General features: G+C 55.9%; 1 protein-coding gene across 4 annotated transcripts in view; it reads left to right on the top strand.

The window, feature by feature from the left end:
- The first annotated feature begins 1,822 nt into the window (after positions 1 to 1,822).
- CDC42EP4 (CDC42 effector protein 4) overlaps positions 1,823 to 9,231 on the top strand; it is a 28,580-nt gene continuing 21,171 nt past the window's right edge. Inside the window, 1 exon segment of one of the 4 annotated variants that reach the window (NM_001265833.1) lies at positions 1,823 to 1,928. The gene's annotated coding sequence lies outside the window, so the exon portion shown is untranslated. 4 annotated transcript variants of the gene reach the window in all.

The following is a 9,231-nucleotide window of genomic DNA, read 5'->3' as shown; positions in this document are numbered from 1 at the left end:
GGAAACCACAAAAACTGCTTTCCTTTTGTTTCCAGACAGCTGCAGTTTCACAAACCTGTGTCATAGCCTAATTTCCTTTGCTCCTTATAGACATACTGAGCAGGAGACAATGCATCATTGACTTTTTCTTCTATTCCTTTTCATATAAAATGTAGATTTACAGATGCTAAATCAGAGTTTCACGTGCTTGTAACCTCAATGTCTTTCCTCCCTCCCTCTTCTTTTCCTTTCCTGTTTGCTTTTTCTCTTTTAAATATGGAAATTCCCGAAACCCTTTTTGGAAAAAAGGTGATTTTTCCCAGGTGGATCCTCAACCTTGGCTAACTAAATCTCTGTTTGATTGAGACCTGCTTTAGTCACTTTTTGGTTTACACCCATGATAACCCCGCCAGGGTTCGAATCCACATTGTGTCTGCCTCCCAAGTGGCTCCGAACCCTACCTTTCCTCCAGATGTCCAGTTCAGAATTTGATTTTCCTTTCTTTTTTCTTTTTTTCTTTTTAGAGATGGAGTCTCCCTCTGTCACCCAGGCTAGAGTGCAATAGCACAATCTCGGCTCACTGTAACCTCCGCCTCCCGGGTTCAAGCGATTCTCCTGCTTCAGCCTCCCGAGTAGCTGGGATTACAGGCGTCCACCACCACGCCCTGCTAATTTTTGTATTTTTAGTAGAGATAGGGTTTCACCATGTTGGCCAGGCTGGTCTCAAACTCCCGACCTCAAGTGATGCACTTGCCTTGGCCTCCCAAAATGCTAGGATTACAGGCATGAGCCACTGTGTCCAGCCCAGAATTTAATTTTCACAGCAGGATGGAGTGGTCAGACCATCAGATCTCAAAAGCTGGTTGCTGTCGCACTGCAGAGGGAAACGGAAATGTGCAGTCCCCAGAAAGCAGAATGTCCCTGAGGGCTTAGTGACCTTGAAGCCGTAGGGAAAGTCTGGGGCCTCCACCCTCACTTCCTTTAAAAACCGAGGTTGGGGTTTAGCTAGAGGCAAGGGAACTTTTCACTTTGCACCTTGTCCACTTTCTTTTAGTTGACTACTTCGCAGCTGGCATTGTACCTTGATAATGATCATTTCAACTGAAACTATTCCTCTAAAAAGAATGGAGTCCAAGGCCTGGGAGTTGGATTCAGGCTCTGGGACTCAGGAGTTGATCTCCTTGACGTTCACCTGGAGCAAATTTAGCCTCAGCTGATACTTAGGAGGCAAAGGCACAGACTTGGGGATGCGGGGAGCTCAAGGGCTGTCACCCTGTAGAAACCCTGCTGACGCCCAGTTCAGGCCTGGCCTCGGGGCTGGCCGGCTCCTCCTTGCTCCCTCGTTTCCAGCGAGAGTCTGGGATGGCACCCACAAAGCTGGTGGCGTCAGCCCTCCTGCCCCCAACTCCCAACAGTACTGGAGCCAGGTGGTTAGCAGGTCCGGGAGGGAGCAAGAACGAGGGACGCCACCTGGGCTGGAGTTCTTGGTTTCCTGTCCTGGCTCGAATGGGGAAGAGCCTTAAGAGAGCCTCGCGCCAGGCCCCCGGAGGGAGCCGCGCCCCTGGCCCTGGGGGCCCCTGTGGGGGTTCGCGGCCGGAGCGCAGGCTGGGCCGGGGTGTCTCCCGGAAGCCGGGCTGGCCCAGGCTGCCCCATATGGAGTTGGGAAAGTCTCAGGCTTTCGGTTTGAACCTAGGAGGCCGAGCAGCCGGGCAGAGGTTCCCGACGGCCATTGGCTGCGGCGGCGCCGTGACATCAGCGCGGAGGGGTGCTCGGGGAGGGCGCGGGCGGAGCCTGGAAGGGGAGTGTCCTGGCGGCTCCCAGCCCTGAAAGCCCGAGAGCCAGAGGGAAACAAACGCCGGCGCTGACAGGGGCCGCTACCCCCGCCGCCGCGCGGAGCCCACAGAGGAGACAGCGCAGCTGGGTCGGCGCTCGGGTCCCCGGGGACCGAGGTAGGCGACGGGTACCCGCCTCTGGCTGTGGTAGCCGCCTTCGCGCTGGGTGCTCAGGGTGGGCTTGGGGGGGCTCGAGCCCCCCTGTGGGGCAGAGAGGATCCAAGCTAGGGATGCGAGGCCGCGGCGCGGGGAGAGGGGCGCGGAGTCCCCACTTCTCGGCGCTCGCGCTTCTCTCCGCACCCGCCGCGGTGACTGGGACCCGGAGACGCGCACCCAGTGTCCTGGCAGAGCGGGATGTGCGGAGGAGGGGGTGGCAGGGAGCCGGGCGCAGCGTCGCCGGGACTCGATTTCCTTTCTACGCTGGAACTCTTGGGCTTGGCCGAGGGCGCCGCTGGGCGGGTTGGGGGCTGGTTTTAAAGGGCCTCCCCCTTCCCAGGAATGGGGTGTGTGTCGGTGTGGGCAGGAGGGCAGCAATCGGCGGCGCGCGGCCCGCGATCTCCGCGAGGGGGGCGTGTGTGCGCCCGGAGTTCTCCATGAATAAGAACCGAATTCTCCGCCTGAGCAGAGGCGTGTACACATCTCGCTCTCGTACACACACTGCAGCACACGCCACCCAATGTCACGCGGCCGGGGAGCCAGCGGGAAGGAGCTGTCTGGAAGGGAATGGCCAAAGGAACAAATGCTTCCCCGTTCCCCCACTCCCGCCCCGCGAACCCTTCCCTTCCCCGCCAGGATCCCGCCCCGCCCGCTCCCTCGGAAGCCCGGGAGGTCGAGGCGCCTCCCGGCGGGGTGCAGGGGGAGAGCAGTCGAGCCGCCTGTCCCTTTGGAGCCCGAGAGGCTGCTGCGCACGGGGCCGGTGCACCCAGAGCTCAGCGCGCTCCGCGGGGTCGCTGGCGGGAGCGGTTGGTTAATGATTTAATCGCCCGCTTGGGGCGGGTGCGCGCGGAACGGCCGTCCCTGGCCCCGCCCCCTCCCCGGAGCGCCCCCAGCCGGGGTTACAAAACTGCCCCCTCCCTCCGGCACGTCCCCTAGGAGCCGTCCTGCCCGCGGGGATCCGGTCAGTCGGTGAGTGCCCAGGCCAGGAGGGCTGGAGAGCTGGGCGGGAGCCGGGGCTGAGGCTGAGCCGGCTTCCTGGGAGAGGACTGAAGTGCGTGTGTGTGTGTGTGTGTGTGAGAGCAAGAGAGCGAGCGAGCGAGCGAGAGGGACTGGGGGAGGGGTGCTCTCTGCTAACTCAAACCAGGTTGCCTGTGTTTTCCCAGTGACTGCGGCCTGGGCTTTGGAAGTTTTCTTTTTCTCCCTGGGAGAATGGAGGGGAAATACAATGCCTTTTCTTTTCTTGCTGCCTCTGGAACTTCTCTCTCTCCACGACTCCCACCCCTTGCAATCTGACCAGCTCCCACATCTCTTACTGGGTGCCCGGTGCCCACTGTTTGCCCAGATAGCTGAGCAGCTGGATCCGGGTGGAGTCCTCGGGAGCCCCTTCGCTGCGAAGCCCCCTGCTCTCCCCGGAGGGGCCCGTGTGCTGGAGGGAAAATCTCTCGTCCGAAACCAGCAGCCATCTGGACCAGAGAAAGGTCCCATCCAGCGAGTGTAAACAATGAGGGGCCGGTGACAGGGGCCTCCTGCAAGGCAACTTCTTTGGCAGTCTGGGTTTCCAATAACTCCCGCAGCCCCCGCCCCCTTCTGAGGCTAGGGTGGAGGAGGGACCACCAGCAGGATGGACTGAATTTTAAGAGAACAAAGAACAGGCCACAAAGGAAGGGATTGCTGAGCTGCGGATTTCTCCCAGAAATCGGGAGTTGGCTGGGACTGAGCCAGGCCCTGAGAGAACCCCTGGCAGCCCCAGGGGCTCCTGGAGCAATAATGGGGCATCCACCAGGATCTCCTGAGGCTCTATCTCTGCTGGGAAGCCAGAGCCTGCTGAATGCGGGGGTGCCCTGCCGGTTCCTGCTCTCACCAACTACCCTGTGTGAGCTGCCCGTGTGACTGACTGATTAGTGGGGTGGTTTATCTCCTCTGAACTTGGACTTTGCCTCTCCACTCCTTGAAGACAGCTGCTCCTTCCCACAAGGGGGGGAGTTCAGTGAATTTGGGGAGATCCCAAGTAGATTCCCAGGCATCCTGGTAGACCCCTGCAGGGACTAGGAGGGGGCCACTGTGATCCTATGGGTGGTGGTTCTGGGGTGAGTCTCAGCGCCTCCCCTCTGAAATCTCCCTGAAGTCCTAGGGTCCCTGCCACTGAGGGCAGTTTGCTCCTGCTCTGCGGTACAGCCTAGGCCTGTACTATGAACGATTCTTCCATTTCTTGGGGTTTCTGCCTCTCTCTTTTTACATTCCTCTTCTTTTTTCCCCCTCGTTTCTCTCTTACCCTTGGCCACCCACCGTGCTTGTCCCTATCCTCTATACCCTGCCTCCACTGTGCTGGTGCCTCTGGAACCAGACAGTGCCTCACAGGACCGGAGACCAAGGAGCCACAAGCAAAGGAGTGGTCTCATGTATAAAGGTCACGGGAATGAGTGTTGACCTGGGAGAGGAATCTTACAGCATTCTTTTCATTTTAAAAATAATTTTTATTTTATTTATTAATGTTTTTGAGACCAGGTCTTGCTCTGTCGCCCAGGTTGCAGTGCAGCGTCATCGTCAAGGCTCACTGCATCCTTGGGCTCAAGTGATCCTCCTGGGCTCAAGTGATCCTCCCACTTCAGCCTCCCCAGTAGCTGGCACTACTGGCGCCCACCACCACGCCCAGCTATTTTTTGTATTTTTTTGTAGAGGTGGAGTTTCACCATGTTGCCCAGGCTGGTCTTGAACTCCTGAGCTCAAGGGATCTTCCCGGACCTTGGCCTTTTGAAGTGCTGGGCATACAGGTATGAGGCACTGCATCTGGCCAGCCCTTTTTTTTTTTTTTTTTTTTTTTTCTGAGACAGAGTCTTGCTCTGTCACCCAGGCTGCAGTGCAGTGGCACAATCTCGGCTCACTGCATCCTCCACCTCCCGGGTTCAAGCAATTCTCCTGCCTCAGCCTCCCCAGTAGCTGGGACTATAGGTGCATGCCACCACGCCTGGCTAATTTTTTTGTGTGTGTTTTAGTAAAAATGGGATTTCACCGTGTTGCCCAGTCTGGTCGCAGACTCCTGAGCTCAGGCAATCCACCCACCTTGGCCTCCCAAAGTGCTGGGATTACAGGCGTAGGTGTAAGCCACTGCACCCAGCCCTGGCCAACCCTTCTTTACAAGTCCGGAGCTTTTCCAGAAGGGCCTTGGGTTGGCAGTGGCCCAGGGCTTCCAACCCCTTCTACCCCTTTGGAATGACTGATTGATTTCTGTGGCCAGGACTGTCTGTGCGCAGGTGTGGCCGAAAAGTGTTTGATGTTGGCCTTTCCCTTTCACTCTTCCCCATCCCACGCCCCCATGTTTGGATTGGGTTCGAAGTGAAGAAGTCAGAAGCCAGAGTGGCCAGAGTTGCGCTTGGGTGGCAGTAAGTCCAGCCTTCTGTGTTCTCATTCTGGTTCTGGAGACTCAGAGGAGTTTGTCCCTGTTGGAGGAGGGAGGAGTCCATCCCTTGGAGGAATGGGGAGCTGGGTTGATGCCAGAGATAAGGCCTGTGGGCGGAGGGAGAAGGGTTGAGCAATCTTGCCCTGGAAACAGAGCTGACCTGAGCTCTGCGTAGGTCTTCTGACCTATGTACTGGAGGATTTTTCTCGACCGTGAGGAAAATAACCAAATTCTGGAGCTGGGGACACTTTGAGGGGTCATCCGGCAGAGTGTCCTGAAGGCCAACTCCAGCCAGTGCTTCTGGGGTTCTCCAGGAAGGCCAAACCCATGTCTGCCCTCTCTCGGCAGAGAACTGGATGGTAGTGCTGGAAGGAGCCCGCATGTGGCACTGGACCCAGCCCTTTTTGCTTGCGGTGCATTGGGAAGGAAATTCAGACATTAGGGCCAGGCACAGTGGCTCATGCCTGTAATCTCAGCACTTTGGGAGGCCAACACGGGCAGATCACTTGAGGTCAGGAGTTCGAGATCAGCCTAGCCAATATGGTGAAGCCCTGTCTCTACTAAAAATACAAAAATTAGCCGGGCGTGGTGGTGGGCACCTGTAATCCCAGCTACTGGGGAAGCTGAGACACAAGAATCGCTTGAACCCAGGAGGTAGAGGTTGCAGTGAGCTGAGATTGTGTCCTGCACTCCAACCTGGGTGATAGAGTGAGACTCTGTCAAAAAAAAAAAAAGAGAGAAATTCAGACATTACTTTCCCATATTCCCGCTCACTGTGCCCCTAAAGCTCCAGCTTAAAATACGCCACCTTGAGGAGACTTGGGCTTCCTTCCAACTAACTTAACACTGGAGTCTCCCCCAGGCACTGCCAACTTGCAGCTCTGGGCTCTGTGCCAGGATGGCAATGCTGGCATCCAAAGCCCTCCCTTGCCAGGAACAGGGGAACTGGCCATCTCCAGTCAGCCTCCACTCAAGCTGAGGAAGGGTCTTTCTTTTGGGGTTCAGGTGAGCACAGTTTAGGGTGTGGTCATTAATGAAGGCTTACCATTCTTAACCCACCTGTAAGAAACTGCTCTGTACACCTAGTATTTCCCCTTCACCCCAAAGATGGAGCTGAAGGCATCTGGAAAAACTACAGTGCCAGGCATGAAGGATCCCTGGATGTCTGTGCTCAGCCAGAACTGCTTCAGCCACCATCTTCTGCCTTGGCCATCACAGTAGCAGAGGTTGTCTGGGGCAGCCTCCAACCTCGCAGGATGAGACTCCGGGTTCTCCTTTTGCCCGACCCCTGCAGTTCTGGTAGTCACTGACCTTGGTCTGGAGACCCCAGCTTTGAATCTCTCCAGGTGTGCCACCGAAGCCAGGTTCTGTGTGCCAGCTTCTCTTCCCTGCCTGTCCTTCCTCTCTACCTCGAGTCCTCACTCAGTGCAACCCTTCTTCTTTCCTTACACTGTTGCCTCCAACCCTGAAGCATCAGAAAGGGAACTGTTCCCCTCAAGTCCTGGAATTGGGTTTAAGGCTTTGTCAAATGGTACAAGGAGTAGAGAGCCCAAGAGAGCCCAAACAGAGCCTAGAGGCTTGCAGTACAATTTGTGGATACCTCTAAGGAGAATCTGGTTAGGTTCAAAGGATCAGATTATATTTTATTGGGGGTTGATCATGTTGAAGTTCTGTGCATTATTTTTTGTTTTGAGCAGGCTTTTTGCTCTGTTGGCCAGGCCGGAGTGCAGTGGTGTGATCACAGCTCACTACAGCCTCAAATTCCTGGACTCAAGAGATCCTCCCACCTCAGCCTTGAGTAGCTGAGACTACAGATGTGTGCCACCCTGCCTGGCTAATTTAAATTTGTTGTTGTTGTTGTTGTTGTTTAGAGACAGGGTCTCACTGTGCTGCTCAGGCTTGTCTCAAGCTCCCGGGCGCAAGCAATCCTCCCGCTTCTGCCTCTGCCTCCCAATGTGCTGAGATTTCAGGCGTGAGCCGTGGTGCCTGACCTGTGCATTATTTGTTGCTAGTAGCACCCGGGGTCCTGCAAATTCCTGAGTTGTCTTTTACCCTTATCCTAGGAAGGAATGGAGGAGCTTCTCTTTTGCCACCTCCACCTCACCATCTTGTCTGAGAAGAGCCAGGCTCCTCTCTCTGGCATCACTAAAGGTTGAAAAGTGATGGGATGAGGGAACTCAGATCAGGAAAGAAACCAGATCGGAGGGTTTCCTGCCCCCCACTGCTGGCCGAGACTACAGAAGGAGGGCAGAATCTGTACCTGGTCTTCAGCAGCTCGGGGGACCCTTCCCCCTGCATCAGATAATCCTGGGAACCCCCAGGACTTTGAAAAGGGTCAACCCATTGTCTCAGCCCATTTCACTGAACAGACTTTTGAATTAGGTGCTCTCAGGTGGGTGTTCTCTGTGAAGTTTGGGAAGTGACAGTGGCTGGAGTGTCACTGGGTGTGACAGCATCATCTTTATAGCACACGTGGAATTGTGCTCACCCTAGCACAGCACTTGGGAGGTACGAAATGTTATCAGTTGCTCTGAGAGCTAATGAGGAAACTGAGGCCAGCTTGTGACCTAGGGAGTGGGGCTCTTTGTCCCCAAGTTCCGGCAGGGCCAAGATGCAAGATTTCGCCTGCCTACTCTGGAGGGAGTTTAGATCTGCCAGTCTCCCTCTGGAGACCCCCAGGTGGCCGTGAAATTCCCACTTCTTAGCTGAGCACCCGGCTCTTAGGAGAGGCAAAGTGAAACCAAACGAGGCCTGGCAGATCTGATTTCAAGCGCGGCACTTTCTTCTGCGATCCTGAGCAGAAGGGAGGCACCCTGCTGCCCAGTAGTAGCACCACTCCCAGAGGAGGGCCCAGCCTGTGTGAGGGCAGTGGGGCCTCCCACCAGGCATCCATCCTGCCTGGCCCAGATCGTCCCTCTGCTGGTGGCTGGCGTCAGGTGGTGGCTCCGGGAAGCACGCGTTTCCAGGAAGGGCCCTGTAATCAAGTGAAGTTGCCGGATGTCCTTGAGTCAGTGGCTCCTCATCGTCTTGACTCCTCCGTCGTTGCTTCCGGTCACTCCCAGGTCTTGGCTCCTTTTTCTTCCCCTCTCTGTGCTGTTCTAATTCCCAGGAGGTGAGGGAAGGTTTCCCCTTCACCTCCTGCTGACCTGCTTCCCCCCTGGTCTGAAGCCTGCGGTTCTGGGATGAGGATGAGGATAAGGATGAGGTGGGTGCAGGAACGAAGATGAAGGAGACAAGCAGGGCGGCCGGTTCCCAGCCCACAAGGAGCAGAGGGCTCCCCTGGATGGACCTGGGGTGCTGGGCTGTGGTCTGTATTTCCCAGGATTAATCTATACGTTCCCTGGAGTGGTGGGGAATGAGGTGCTCAGACTCAGGAGATGTTAACCTGAAATTGTGTGCAAAACTTTGTGTGCTGTGTGTACTCATGCATCCAGAGCCTTCAGCAGCCCTCCCAGGCCTGAGCCCCAGGGACGCTTATGATCCACTGTCCCCCTCGCTGCCCCCTCTGCTGATGTTCCTTATGGTGGAGTGGAAAAAACCCAGAGTCCAGCACATCTGGATTCTTGTATCTCTCTGTCCTTAGCAACTGTGTGTGACTTGAGTAAACCATGTGCCCTTCTAAGTCTCAGTGCTCTTATCTGCGAGCTGGAGATGGTAATGACAACTCCGTGGGATTGTTGGGAAGAATACATGAGATAAAGTCTTTCCAATGCCTAGGACCGTGTATGACTACAAAGTTTAAAGAAAGGCAGGCTGTGGTGGCTCGTGCCTATCATCCCAGCACTTTGGGAAGCAGAGGTAGGAGGATGGCTTGAGCCCAGAAGTTTGAAGTTACAGTGAGCCTTGATTGCACCACTACACTGTAGT

This window comes from Macaca mulatta, chromosome 16 (assembly GCF_049350105.2).
Source record: "Macaca mulatta isolate MMU2019108-1 chromosome 16, T2T-MMU8v2.0, whole genome shotgun sequence".
Taxonomy (NCBI): Eukaryota; Metazoa; Chordata; class Mammalia; order Primates; family Cercopithecidae; genus Macaca; species Macaca mulatta.
The sequence above is the reverse complement of the archived record's forward strand: the minus strand, read 5'-3'. Positions and strand labels throughout refer to the sequence as shown.